Here is a 15,968-nt window from a genome sequence, read left to right on the forward strand (position 1 = left end):
AAGCTTCATAGCATTGTGGTCTGAAAGTATGCATGGTACGATTTCGATTCTTTTATACTTATGAAGAGCTGTTTTGGGACCCAGTGTGTGATCTATCTTGGAGAATGTTCCATGTGCAATCGAGAAGAAAGTATATTGTGTTGCTTTGGGATGCAGAGTTCTAAATATATCTGTCAAGTCCATCTGATCCAATGTATCATTCAGGGCCCTTGTTTCTTTATTGACCGTGTGTCTAGATGATCTATCCATTTCTGTAAGTGGAGTGTTAAAGTCCCCTGCAATTACCACATTCTTATCAATAAGGTTGCTTATGTTTGTGAGTAATTGTTTTATATATTTGGGGGCTCCCGTATTCGGCGCATAGACATTTATAACTGTTAGCTCTTCCTGATGGATAGACCCTGTGATTATTGTATAATGCCCTTCTTCATCTCTTGTTAAAGCCTTTAATTTAAAGTCTAGTTTGTCTGATATAAGTATGGCTACTCCAGCTTTCTTTTGGCTTCCAGTAGCATGATAAATAGTTCTCCATCCCCTCACTCTCAATCTGAAGGTGTCCTCAGGTCTAAAATGAGTCTCTTGTAGACAGCAAATAGATGGGTCTTGTTTTTTTATCCATTCTGATACCCTATGTCTTTTGGTTGGCGCATTTAATCCGTTTACATTCAGTGTTATTATAGAAAGATACGGGCTTAGAGTCATTGTGATGTCTGTATGTTTTATGCTTGTAGCGATGTCTGTGGTACTTTGTCTCACAGGATCCCCCTTAGGATCTCTTGTAGGGCTGGTTTAGTGGTGACAAATTCCTTCAGTTTTTGTTTGTTTGGGAAGACCTTTATCTCTCCTTCTATTCTAAATGACAGACTTGCTGGATAGAGGATTCTCGGCTGCATATTTTTTCTGTCTAACACACTGAAAATCTCGTGCCAATTCTTTCTGGCCTGCCAAGTTTCAAAAGAGAGATCAGTCACGAGTCTTATAGGTCTCCCTTTATATGTGAGGGCACGTTTACCCCTTGCTGCTTTCAGAATTTTCTCTTTATCCTTGTATTTTGCCAGTTTCACTATGATATGTCGTGCAGAAGATCGATTCAAGTTACGTCTGAAGGGAGTTCTCTGTGCCTCTTGGATTTCAATGCCTTTTTCCTTCCCCAGTTCAGGGAAGTTCTCAGCTATAATTTCTTCAAGTACCCCTTCAGCACCTTTCCCTCTCTCTTCCTCCTCTGGGATACCAATTATGCGTATATTATTTCTTTTTAGTGTATCACTTAGTTCTCTAATTTTCCCCTCATACTCCTGGATTTTTTTATCTCTCTTTTTCTCAGCTTCCTCTTTTTCCATAACTTTATCTTCTAGTTCACCTATTCTCTCCTCTGCCTCTTCCATCCGAGCCGTGGTGGTTTGCATTTTGTTTTGCATTTCCTTTAAATGTTTTTCAGCTCCTCGTGACTGTTCCTTACTCCCTTGATCTCTGTAGCAAGAGATTCTCTGCTGTCCTGTATACTGTTTTCCAGCCCAGCGATTAATTTTATGACTCTTATTCTAAATTCACTTTCTGTTATATTATTTAAATCCTTTTTGATAAGTTCATTAGCTGTTGTTATTTTCCTGGAGATTTTTCTGAGGGGAATTCTTCCGTTTGGTCATTTTGGATAGTCCCTGGAGTGGTGAGGACCTGCAGGGCACTTCCCCTGTGCTGTGGTGTATAACTGGAGTTGGTGGGCGGGGCCGCAGTCAGACCTGATGTCTGCCCCCAGCCCACCGTTGGGGCCACAGTCAGACTGGTGTGTGCCTTCTCTTCCCCTCTCCTAGGAATGGGATTCACTGTGGGGTGGCGTGGCCTGTCTGGGCTACTTGCACACTGCCAGGCTTGTGATGCTGGGGATCTGGCGTATTAGCTGGGGTGGGTAGGCCAGGTGCACGGGGGCAGGAGGCTGCTTAGCTTGCTTCTCCTTAGGTGATCCACTTCAGGAGGGGCCCTGTGGCAGCAGGAGGGAGTCAGACCCTCTGCCGGAGGGGTGGCTCCACAGAAGCACAAAGTTGGGTGTTTGCGCGGAGGGAGCAAGTTCCCTGGCAGGAACCGGTTCCCTTTGGGATTTTGGCTGGGGCATGGGTGAGGGAGATGGCGCTGGCGCTGGCGAGCGCCTTTGTTCCCCGCCAAACTGAGCTCTGTCGCCCCGGGGCTCAGCAACTCTCCCTCCCTTTGTCCTCCAGCCTTCCTGCTCTTGGAGCAGAGCTGTTAACTTATGACCTCCCAGATGCTAAGTCCAGCTTTCTGTCAGAACACACTCCATCCGGCCCCTCTGCTTTTGCCAGCCAGACTCAGGGGCTCTGCTTGGCCAGCGGGCCGCCCCTCCGCCCCGGCTCCCTCCCGCCAGTCCATGGAGCGCGCACCGCCTCGCCGCCCTTCCTACCCTCTTCTGTGGGCTTCTCGTCTGCTCTTGGCTCCGGAGACTCTGTTCTGCTAGTCTTCTGCCGGTTTTCTGGGTTATTCAGGCAGGTGTAGGTGGAATCTAAGTGATCAGCAGGACACGCGGTGAGCCAGCGTCCTCCTACGCCGCCATCTTCCGACGATCTCTAACAAACTTTTTAAATTGATGTATTTAAACCATGGACATTTAAAGTGATTATATGTTGGATTAATATCTACCACATGTATTAGCTTTATATATGTTGCCCTTGTTTTTTGTTCTTATTTTTGTCTTCCACACTTTTTCTGCCTTGTGGTTTTAACTGAGCATTTTATATTAATTCCATTTTTCTCTCCTTTCTTGGAATATTAATCATACTTTTTTTTTTACTTATTTTACTTGTTGCCCTAGTGTTTGCCGTATATGTTTACAACTAATCTACAACCATTTTTAAATAACACTATATCTATTTACTGATAGTGTAAGCACCTTATAATAACAAAAGATTCTTAATTCCTTTTTCCCATCCTGTGTATCATTGTTGACAGTCATTTCACTTATACATTAGCACACACACACACACACACACACATATTATTTGTATACAAAGTCTTTCTTTCTTCACTTTTGAAGGATAATTTTGTAGATTACAGATTTAGGTTGGTGGATTTTTTCCCATACCATACTTTCATGAAACTGTCTTCTTACTTGCATGGCTTTTGAGGAGAAGTTGAATGTAACTCCTTTATAGGGAAGGTGTTTTCCCCTTCTGTCTTCCAAGATTTTTTTTCTTTATCTTTGATTTTCTGAAGTTTGAATGTGATATTCCTGGTTGTGTGGTTTCTTTTTAAGGGGGCTATTCATCCTGTTTGGTGTTCTTTGAGCCTCCTAATCTGTGGTTTTATGTCGTAACATTAATGTGGGCTAATTTTCAACTATGATTGTTTAGATATTTCTTTTCTTTCTTTTCTTTTCTTTTCTTTTTTTTTCTTTTCCTTTCTTTTCTTTTCCTTCCTTCCTTCTTCTGGTATTCCCATCACATATATGTTATACCCTTTGTAGTTGTCCCTCATTCTTGGACATTCTGTTCTTTTTTTTCTCTGTACTTTTAAGTTATGGATGTTTCTATTGTCATCTCCTTAAGCTCAGAAATTCTTTCCTCAGCTGTCCAGTCTACTAATGAGCACATCAAAGGCATTATTCATTTCAGTTTTAGTGTTTATTTCCATTATTTCTTCATGATTCTTTCTTAGACAATCCATATCTCTGGTTATATTATGAGGATATTTTTCTCTAGTAACCACTGCGAAGATATGGTAGATCTCCTGGAGGTAAAACTCACAAACGTGTAGGGGTACCTCTATGTCTAGGCCTCCTGAGGTTTTTATCTCTCAAGCTTGATTACACTAAGCTTTTAGCACTTCAGTTCAGGTTTTCCTACCCTAGCACTAGTTCCAGGAGATTTCTGCTTCTTCGTTTCTGTGCTGGTTAGCTGTATTTCTCTATATCTGTCTGTTTCTCTTCAATTTGAGGGTCAGCAGTTTTCTTGTGATCTTACTTTTCTGACAGATCCAAGAAGAGTTGTTAATTTTTTTCAGTTTGTTTAGATTTTTACTTGTTGAAATGGAGTGGTGACTTATAAGTTCCTTACATGCTGAACTAGAAAACAGAAGTACTCATATATTTGTTATTTACAGCTTCCTATTATGTGCTGTAATTCTCATCTTAAACCTATTAATTATAGTTATTTTAAATTTTGTGTTTGGTAACCTCCACCATCTAGGTTTCCTATACACTTACTTCTATTATCTAGATTTCTGTTGATATTAGTCCCCTGTTTTATCTGTTTTAGTATATTTATTGCTTAAATGGTTTATTTATTGATTACATAAAATAGTATGTTTATTGTTTTTATTAGATGCCAGAAATGGCATATAAAATCTTATAAAGATACTTTGAGGTTCAGAATTATAGTCTTTCCCCAAAGAAGATTTTCTTCTGATTCTTGCTATCATTAGAATATGGGCATAACACCTCTATAAATTCAGTGATTAATCTCATTAGAAGCTGAATTTAATCCTTTGTGTATGTGTGTCTATATCTAGTATCCTCTTTTCCTTAAAGATGATCCTTGAAAAGTCTAAAATGAAAATAAAGTGTGTTTGAGAGACACTATTCTCTTTATTGAGCCTGAATTCCAGTTGTCTCCCCCAGACTTATAAGATAGCTAAAAGCTTTGATGTCTTCGCAGCCTCTCAGAAGCCATATAATGAATGATCAGTTAATGGATTGAAGGGGAAATGAAACGCCCTGCTTACCTTTATACTTTTCTTTTTGTTTCTGGATCTTGGCCCTTCAGATTCTTACTACCATAGTAGCTCACTCATACCTTAAATATTTAAACAATATTTTCTACAGCTTCTCCAGTTGATTTCTGTAGAATGGTTTGTCTGAGTCAAGCCGATCTGTCACTGCTGGAAATGAAATTCTCATGTATATATTTTGATATGTTATTTGTTACATAAAACTTCATGGCTAAATCCTTTAACCATATTTGCAATCTTCCTTGGTTGGAGGAGTTATTTATTTGTCCTGGAATACAGGGTGAGAGGGAATATATTCTAGATATGCTTGGTCGAATATTTTATTCATAAGTCTTCTAATTTCCTCTTGCTCTTGTTACCAATATCAAAGGGCCTATCAGTTCAAATGGCTACTTTCCTGCCCCACTTTCTAAAGATATAATGCCAATACATTAAAAACTTAAATTAGTATAATATTTTCAAATGGTAATAATTTTTATTGATTTAAATTAGGCATTACCACTATGCTTTTCTTTAAATGTATCACTGACTAGACTATATTCCATGTTTATTCAATCAAACATTAATCTAGGTGAGGCTGGAAAGTTATGCTGATGATGTAAATCCTTAATCAGTTGACTTTAATTAAGTAAAGGACATTGCACTGCAAAATTGGGTGAGCCAGATTTAACCAGTTGGGAACCTTTAAAAAAAGAGGGTGACTTGACAAACAGACAGAGAAATTTTTCCTGTGGACAGCAACCCATGGCTGTGGTATCCAACCTGCTCTTACTGCCCACGTATGGATTTTATGTTTCCTTAGCCAGCCCCACAATTATGTAAGCCAATTTCCTTTAATAAATATAAGAATTTATTCAGAAAAGTCTGAAGCTTCCATATATGTATATATATTCTACTTCTCTAGTTGAATCTCAACTGATAAAATGTCAATGAACATATTCTTCAGAAAAAAAGGAGGTCATATAGTGTAAAGGAGCACACGAGTATGCTATAGCCATGGAATGCAATCTGTGGTATTATATTTAAATGGGTTCCTTTGTCTTATATCTGGCAGAAATGATTATAAGATACATAATTAAGTCAGACTTCTTTAAAATAATTAGCTTTGGGATTAGAACTGGAAATAGAAACACAATTAATGAATATGCTAATTTCACCCCATGAAATGTCAGGGGACATTCTTTATCCATGGCTTAAAAATGCATACCAGATTAAATACGATTCCCATAAATACTTTTTTCATTTCTAAATAACAAAACAGAAAAATTCTATTTCAAGGCTAAACTTAAAACAATGGGAGAAAAACATCAATTTATTATCCTTGAGATTAATTAAATATGAAGTATTATGAGAAAATATTGACTAAATACCAGAAGACTGTATTTATGCTATAAAAGAGTAGGCAGCTAATAATGATTCTTAATAATGCCCAGTGAGAATAGAATCCCACCACTCTCTATTAATGCACACTGTTTTTTCTTTTTTGCAAATAAGCTAGAATTACCATAACAAGCATGTAAAACATCATAAATAACTAAGTGTGTATGCAGGAATAAATTACTACTTTTCTAAGAAACTATAACCAGAGGTAACAAATATTCTTTTGGATTTGGGGCAAACAAAACTCTGTACCAAAATGACACATTAATTCCTTGGGAAGAATATGAAGTTTTCATTTTGGAATCATTCTCCTCAGATGATTTTATAAATCTGGCTTTAAGTAAAGTATTTAAAAACAAATCAATCAGAACTTATCTAAAACCTTCTTTTAGAACTCAGTTAAAATGAAGTACAGTGTTCCTTAGTTGCTCAAATTGGCAATTTTTGCAAAAGTAGGTAGCTTACGTTCGCATAAAATGACACTTTAAGCATGTGCAAAAGACATCATTATTCATTCAACAAAATATATACATAACATACTAAAATCATATTTTAATAGTGATTTTAGCACAAATGTCTGGGTTAGGCTTAGATCCAGATTTTGTTAAGTCTTATAGTTCCAACTAAAATTTTCCTTTGACTTTCAGGTGTTTTATACTAACCTTTCCCTCTGTAATGTACATTCATAGAAATAAAACAGTCTAATATTTGAGTCTGTGGAGAACGATTCAACATCCTAACAATTTTACAAAACCAAACAAGTAATAGTCAAGGGAAAGTAGAAAAAATTAACAACACACCAACCAATAGTACACAGTATGGCTTTTTCCTAGAGTCAACTTTAATACCTCTTGAAGTATTATAACTTTGATGATTGCTATTATCATCATTTGCCTCCTTCAGTAGACCATGTACTGTACAACAGAAATTATCATTAAAATAAACTTCAAGTATGCTGCACAAACCTTTTTATAACAGCATGAAATAAATGTCAGCTTTTATTTTACTGTGGCAAGGTTTTTCTTAACAAGCACTGGTGAGACAAAGTCTTCCTTAAAAATACAAATGCTACTATACCTAGCTCAATTATTTAGCTCCAGGTTTTAATATTTTTTAATGTGCCTTAAAAGGATAATCTCATGACAAAAGAGACTTTCAAATACCTTTTTTCCTTTCTATACTGCCCCCTGAAATAAAAGAAGTTATTTGACATTTGAGAAATATTTCCTGTCTTAAATAATAAGTTGGATTCTCTACTACAGTCATTTATCCATAGGACTCACAGTTCTTTTACTGATTTTAAAGAAGATCCATTCTTGATTTTTTGTGTATATTTGATTTTTATTCTGGAGTACATTTGATAACTAATGCAAAAACACCCCCACAAAATCAATAAATAATGCATTGCCTCCTCATGCTCCTACATCACGCTGCTAATTAAGGGAGTCCAGTTTCTAGATTCTTAATGACACTTAGGACATTATGACTATCGGAAGCATATTGATTAATCAAAAATATAGCATTGTCTAAATGAATATTGGTACTTTGAAAATTTAGGAAAATAAGAGAACCAATGTTCTGTTTTTCTCTGTGTAGAGTATGCTTTATTTGTCTTTAGGAATTATGAAATTTATCAACCTCAAAGGTTACTTATTTCCAATAGACACTCTTACCTTCCTACATAAATGTATATCCACAAATCTCTACTTCTTTGTTAAGTTTTCTAATTAAATGACTTTGAGATGAAAACACCTCTCCACCATCATTTTCTAAATATTATAGATATACCACACAAAGATACCCAATGCATTCAAAGTTTATGTATTTTATTTAAATTTTTAATGTTCATTTATTTTTGGGAGAGAGAGAGAGACTGCGCTTGAGTGGGAGAGGGGATGAGAGAGATGGAGACACAGGATCTGAAGCAGGCTCCAGGCTCTGAGATGTCAGCACAGAGCCAGACACGGGGCTTGAACTCATGAGCCATGAAATCATGACCTGAGCCAAAGTCATTCACTTATCTGACAGAGCCACCCAGGTGCCCCAGTTTTAATTCTCTATTATGTACTATTATATACTAATATGTATGTATTATGTCTGTTATAGCATTATTATATACTAGTATGTATGTATTATGTCTATTATAGCATAGGCATGTTTTTGCATGAACTGTAATCCGATAGAATCATGTCTTACCAATCTGTGAGCTGTTCTCCGGTAACTTAAGATGCTTCATTATTGCTTCCATGATATAATATTGGCAACTTAGGCATGCAAGACTTCAAAAACTAATTGACATAATTAATTTATCCTTTTATTAAGCATGATGAAAAAAAGGGAAATTGTATGTCAATTTTGTCTTGGCATTATAGAAAGAAAAGAAAATGCAAAGGCCTAAAGTTGAGAGGGAGACTTTTATTAAAGAACTTCAAGGAAGGTTGTGGCTAGAAAAATATAGTAAGGGACAAATAGTAGGAAATGAAATCAGAGAAAAGTAATGGGGGAGATAAAAATTGTTTAGTGTTTAGGTCACCTTAAGTACATTTGTTTACACTCTAAGTGAGATCAAGAGGCTTTGTAATTGCAAGATTTGTTGCTGTGTGAATACTAGACTGTGTATGTGAGCAGAGGTGGAGTGGACAAGGGTGGGGGCAGATAGAGTAGTTAGTAGGCTCTAAATCAATCAAGAATAATGGTTTCTCGGATCGTCGTGCTAGTAATAGAAGTTGTGAAAAGCTCTTACGTTCCAGATTTATATAGAAGGCAGAACCAAAATAATTTGTTGATAGGGTATGGGGAGTGAAAAAGAGTTGCCAAAATGAGAAAATACTGTAGACAGAATCTTTTTAGCATGGAAAAGATAGGAATTAGATTTTGAATATATTAAATCTGAGGTGCCTAATAATAAATTAGATCTACCATGGAGAAACCATTTGAGAAGACCTACAGCATCTACAATCTTAATGTTTTTTGATACTTTTTTATTAATATATCAGTCAAGATTTCATTCATGGTATTATAAATATCGACAATCTTTATAATCATATATTATAGTATTACATATACTCTCTTATGTACAGAATATAAGAATTAAATCGAATCTTGGGTTTAAAAAGAAGTGTCTCCTTGTTATCATGGCATTGACAAGTAGTGACAAATGTCTTCTCCAAATTGGAAGCTAGTTTAACAACTAGAAAGGGATGGGTGGAAACATTTCTATCATAGGCATGCATCTCATCTTTCAAGTGGAAACATAGAAACTCAAATATAAAATTTTAAAATGGGGAAAACTCGTGGGTCCATTTGTATTAAAGCACCGAAGGATGCAAACTGTTTGTGATACCCTGTCATCTAGCCTTATCCCTAACTCCCCAAACTTGCAAAAAGTATGTTACTAGCTTCTAGTGAGTGACACTAAATCTCCTATACCATGACAGGCATAATCCTTTGATAAAATAGGTTTCTTTATCTGTAATGTTATCATCTGTCAACCAAAGTGATGTGATATTACATCAAGGACAGAATATATAATATGACTTGGGTATGGATACACCAAGTTGTCTTTTGCATGAAATAATCTGATTTAGAGATATCTGACAAGTACTGTAATTATTTAAAGTACTTATGACAAAGTAGCATAATTCGTCAATATTGCAAACATAATTGCAATGTGAGTAGTCAAAATAATTGTGATTAAACCACTCTTTGGACACTCTTTAGAAGAGGATTAAATGAGAATGACAAGGAACTGTGGTTACTGACATTTAGAACTCAGGAAGAATTTTCAACCTATCTATAGGGATTGCTTTCATGAAAAATGTTTCTCAGTTCTGATTTTGATGTTACAAAGGTATATAGTAGTGGCTGTGCATTTATATGGGATTGTCAAATAAATTCTGCATTTTACATGATGTGACACACAGTTTATAATTACCATTCCATCATGATATATCACTCTAGAAGAACATCACCATTTGTTCTCTAAGAATCTTATTTTATTTTTCCTTAAAGAAACCTAAATTAAAGGGCAAGTGCATTGCCAAATACTTACATTAATCTTCATCTGAGTCTACTTATGGATATTTAATCATTTTATGTAGACAACTGAGCACTTTGATTTCAAATGGATATCATATTCTCATCACTTTAAAGTACACTCCTATGTACTTTATCTGCAATGATTTATCAGTTATGCATGTATACTTACTTTTATTGTTTTGACTGTTGTAAAGATATAGTTTTGTTTATACACATGGCTTAGATTACTTCTCTTTCTTGCCTTTAATTTTTAACTTGTATCATACTAGCATAGGCTTCAAATTCATAAATACTGATTTGTGTGATTGTGACTAGTACATACAAGATCACTTAGTCTCCAAAAGAAAACTATAAATACATATTTCTGACAATACAATGAACTATTGACCACGCAGACTGAACAATATGTAACTTATCAGGATCAGTTAAACACCTATTAGAAGAATTGTCCTTCTAATACTGCATGAAAGTTGAGCATAAACATCATTGTAGAAATATGGTTCTGATTATAAGCTTTAATAAAAGATCAGATCTCAAACTTCACACGACTGTCCACAAAATCTTCCCTTCAGTAAAAGTGTGTGTGTGTGTCTGTATTAAATGTGTCCTTTATGAACACCCTAAAAATGGGACACACATCACTGTCTCAAAGGAGAAATCATTCCCAAGCATCCATAACTAATCAGAAAATCGTATTTGATACATTTTTCTCAGAATACTTGAATCTGTAAAGTCTGATGTTAATTCACTTGAAGTTGTTTTCTAGATCATTGATCTGACTCCTCTATACTATATAATCTTCAGTGCGTTCAGTTAGGATCATGAATTACATTGAACTGACATTTCAGTATTTTCAGCTTTCCTCTCTATATATTATCACAGGGCTTAAATCATTGAATTTAGTGTCTCAAATTACATGTAACAATTGGATGACACCCTATAGGGTATTTCAAAATAAAGTAAACAGTTCGTAACAATTTGTCCAATTCCAGATCTGATTAGACACAAGTCTAAAATCCTTGGGAGTGCCATTTATGCCTAAAATTAAGTATTGCTATGGCTATGAAACAAATTTTCACCTGAAGTGTTTATTTATACTAATATTCATACATGGTGACACCATTATTTACATTATTTACATGCATTATACCCTTTTTCATATTACTAATAACACTAATAGGTAACATGATATTCTTCTGGCTCCTAAGTAGACATCCTGGTAAATTATAATATACTGCCACTAATTGGGGCACTTGTTTTACTTATGCCAATTAGATTTAATTTAATAAATAGCATTGGATTTAAAATACATTTCACCATATTTCACCATATTCTGACTCTACTACTCTTCGTGGCAAATGAAGAAATTAGACTTTGAAAATAGGATGGAATTCTCAGATACCTTTTTTTGGAACTTTATCCCTATACTCATTAAAACAAATATGTTGGAAAAGATTCTTTAATTTAAAGTTATAGTTGATGTCATTCAATGCATTTTGTATCTTGCTTTTCTGTTACTCTTTCAATCAACTGAAAAGAATAGAATTTGGGAGGCTAAATAGCTTCACAAATCTAAGATGATGGTCCACATTCAAAGACTTTGTGCTATGGTATTGCTGAATTCCAGACTGCCCTTGAAATATCCCTAACATTAGGACCAGGACCCATTTGCAGTCTACTTGCTTACTCAGTTACAGGTATATATGAAGTTGTCAATATGTCCTGGATTTGAAGTCTAAATAACTTTATTTTTATAAACTAGAGAGTGGAAAGAACTTGCTGGATATGATACGAAAATATAGAAGTGCCCATTATTCCAAAGAAAAGCTTGTATAACATGATCTTACTTACCTACTTCTCAAGGTATAACTGACATTAAATTTGAAATTATTCTTAACAGAGAAGCTAACCTCTAAATAAACATTCTAATATCTAACATCTAAGGAAACATGGAAGCAGCATTCTCAGACTATCTGAGTTGAGATAATTCAGATTAAATATGATTTCCCTATTTTTTTGTAGAAATGTAGGCCCATCATATAGCAATTCTTAGGTCATTACATTCAGTTCATGGAGAAAGCCATAACATTTTAATCTGAATTTGCTGACAAATTTGGGCAGGCCTTTATGACTGTCAAATGATAACTAAATTGGTAATAATAATCAGCATATAACCATCCAAGCTGACTACATCAAATGGTAGTTCAGATAATTGGATGCATAGTTTCTAGTATGATTGCTAAAAATAAGATGCATTATGCCAGTTATACATCAAGCTTGCATAGTTAAGCTTAAAGAACTGTTTCTAAGGAAGAATTGAGAAATCTTCTTCACTCCTGATTTGTAGAAATAGTGTCATCATTGCTATTTATATTATTAGTTGAATCTGTATAATGCTAACTCTGATATACAAACCAAGCCCACTTAAAATATTTTCAAGGGGAAACTATTTAAAATGATTTATTTACTTTTTGTCCTAAATTATTACAATTAAATAATAAGCCCAATATATCATTTTAGATGATATTAACATGAACCTTTGTAAACTACATATTACCCTCAAACATGTTGAAACTTTAATAAGAGGTTTCCATTTTTCAAAAGTTCATAATTTTGCTTGAAATCTTTTAAAATATCTCATACTTTACAATTTTGGATAACTATTATTTTTCAACATACTAATAATCCACCCCCTTTTGGGAACATAGTAAGCCTATTTGAAGAAAATACTAGCAGAACCTTAATAATAATTATAATGACTATTGTAATCTGTTTGGAATGAATCAGCCTAGTAGTAATCATGTTCTTTTCCTGTTACTTTCCCCAATATATTTTAATTTCATTTTCCACTACTGCTGCATTGTGTTTCTTTCAACAGGCAAGATTGTAAAAATAGAATCCAGCAGTATTTTCTGGCAGGAAGTCAAAGGTTTTAGAGACATTGGACAAAGGATACATACTGTGTGCCATGTAGTTTAAAAATATGTATATTCAGAGTGTTGAAATCCTGTTAGCAATGTAAAAGAGAACAGGGTGGAGTGCCTGGGTGGCTCAGTCAGTTGAGCATCTGACTTTTGATTTTGACTCAGGTCATGATCCCAGGGTTGTGGGATAGAGCCTCACATCAGGCTTCATGCTGAGCGTGGAGCCTGCTTAAGACTCTGTCTCTCTCTCTCTCTCTCTCTCTCTCTTCCCCTCTGCCTTTATCTCCACTTGCTCTCTCTCTAATATAAAAAAGAGAACAGGATGTGTTACGTATGAACCCTGGGACCTTTGCATTAGGAGGTCAGCCTTACTCTTACTGAAAAGTAAGTCTTGCTCTCAGTAGATCATAACAACTTGTATGGTCACAGATGGTAACTACACTTGTGGTGAGAATTGAGTAATGTATAGAATTGTGAAATCACTGTGTTATACACCTAAAATTAATATAACGTTGCATATCACCTATACTTCAATGAAAAGAAATGGTAGGAGGGTTAGAGACTTGGTCAGGAACAAAATTCTTGGGGAGACTAACCACAAAGAGAAAGGACACCACAAGCACAGAGAAAGGAGAAGAACAGACCCCACACTAGGCACCCCAGACACAGTGGACTTGCACTGGGAAGATGAGTCCCAATAACATTTGGCTTTGAAAACCAATGGGACTTAACTCCAGCTACTTTATTTTTTTTCACCAGGTTTTTATTTAAATTCCAGTTAGTTGACATACAGTATAATATTAGTTACAGGTGTAGGATTTAGTAATTCAGCGCTTACATACAACACCTGGTGCTCATCACAACAAATACCCTCCTTAATCCCCATCACCTTTTTAACCCATCCCCCCCCTGCCACACCCACCTCCCCTCTGGTAACCATCAGTTTATTCTCTATTAACTCCAGGTACTTTAAAAATCAGTGGGTGCAGCTCTGGAAGAGCTAGAGGGTATGAAAAACCGAGTCTTTACTCTGAAAGAAACAGCATAACAAACAACCTCACCAAGATACAGCACAGAAACAGCAATTTGAAAAGCACCTGGGGTATATGGGAAGGAAATTTATTTTCTAATTTCAGAATGTGCACTGGAAAGGCAGGGATATTTAAGAGACTTCTCCAAGAACAAAAGAGCTGGCAGGTATCATTCCCCCAACCCTCCAGCTTAGATACCCAGACACCTGTGAGAACTAGCGAGAACACTCTGCATAGCTTACTAACACAGTGTGCCCTGTGCTGTGTTCTGCAGACTCACCCCATCCAACACACTCCACTCAGTAGGAGTCCCTCAAAACCTGTGCCTGGTGTATCTCATTCTGCAAGCAGCACAAGTAGAAAGCTCTGTATTTTAGGGGTCACTGCAACCCCAACATATGGACTGGGGGCAGATATATGGTCTGACTGCAGGACCTGCCCACCAACAAAAGCCTCTCATGCAATGCATGATACAATGCAGGAAGACACCCTGCGATTTGGTTCAACCACAGTCCCAGCAATGGACTGAGGGTGGGCATCTGTTCTGACCCAGACTGGCTCTTAATAGCACAGGGACCTAATTCTACCCACAACAGGCAAACAGAGGCATTGCAGGTGACTAGACTGAAGGCAAACATGGCTCAACCACAACTGCAGGGCACATACAACACATAGAGGAGACATCCTGAAGTGCCTGGTTCTGGTTTGAAGAAGGGACATTGCAGTACAGGGCACTACAGGACCTCTTTTTCATAAGGCCACTACATTCAAGATCAGGACATGTATCTGACTTTCCTAATATATAGAAACAAATGCAGAGAGTTAGACAAAATGAGGACACAGAGGGATATGTCCCAAATGAAAGAACAGGACAAAATTATAGCAAAAGAGTTAAATGAAATGGAGATAAGCAATATGCCTGCTAGGAAATTCAAAGTAATGGTCATAAAAATACTTACTGGACTTGAGAATAGAGTGGAAAATCTCAGTGAAACCTCTAACAAAGAGAGAAAATATAAAAAAGAACCCATTAGAGATAAAGAACACAATAACTGAAATTAAAAATACACTAGAGTAAATAAATAGTAGGTTAAGGAAAGCAGAAGAATGGATCAGAGAGCTGGAAGAGAGAATAATGGAAAGAAACCAGGCAAACCAGCAGTATATTCAGTGACATCATCAGCTCAATAAAATTCACATTATAGGGATCCCAGAAAAAGAAGAGAAAGGGGACCACAAAGTTTGTTTCAAGAATAATAACTGAAAACTCCCCCAATTTGGGGAAGGAAACAGACATCAAGATCCAGGAGGCACAGAGAACCACCAACATCATCTGAAGGTGGTCCACACAACCACACATAATTAAAATGGCAAAAAGTAGTGATATAGAGATAATTTTAAAAGTAATAAGAGAAAAGAAAGTTACATACAAGTGAAACCCCATAAAGCTATCAACTGATTTTTTTAGCAGAAATTTTTCAGGCCAGAATGGAGTGGAATGATATATTCCAAATCCTGAAAGGAAAACACCTGCAACCAAGAGTATTTTACCCAACAAAGCCATCATTCTGAATAGAAGAAGAGATAAGGTTTTCCAAACAAAAGTTAAAGAAAGGAGTTCCTTACTGCTAAACCAGCTTCACAAGAAATGTTAAAGGATATTCTTTGACTGGAAAGAAAAGGCCATAATCAGGAGTAAGAAAATTAGGAAAGAAAAAAATTCCACAGGTAAATACAAACATAATAAAAGTAGTAGATTAATCATTAATAAAACCAGTATGGAGGTTAAAGCACAATACCAATAAAATAAATTATATCCATAAAAGTCAGTCAAGAGACTCAGAAAATAAAAAGATGTAAA

This window comes from Lynx canadensis, chromosome X (genome assembly GCF_007474595.2).
Source record: "Lynx canadensis isolate LIC74 chromosome X, mLynCan4.pri.v2, whole genome shotgun sequence".
In the NCBI taxonomy this organism is placed as follows: Eukaryota; Metazoa; Chordata; class Mammalia; order Carnivora; family Felidae; genus Lynx; species Lynx canadensis.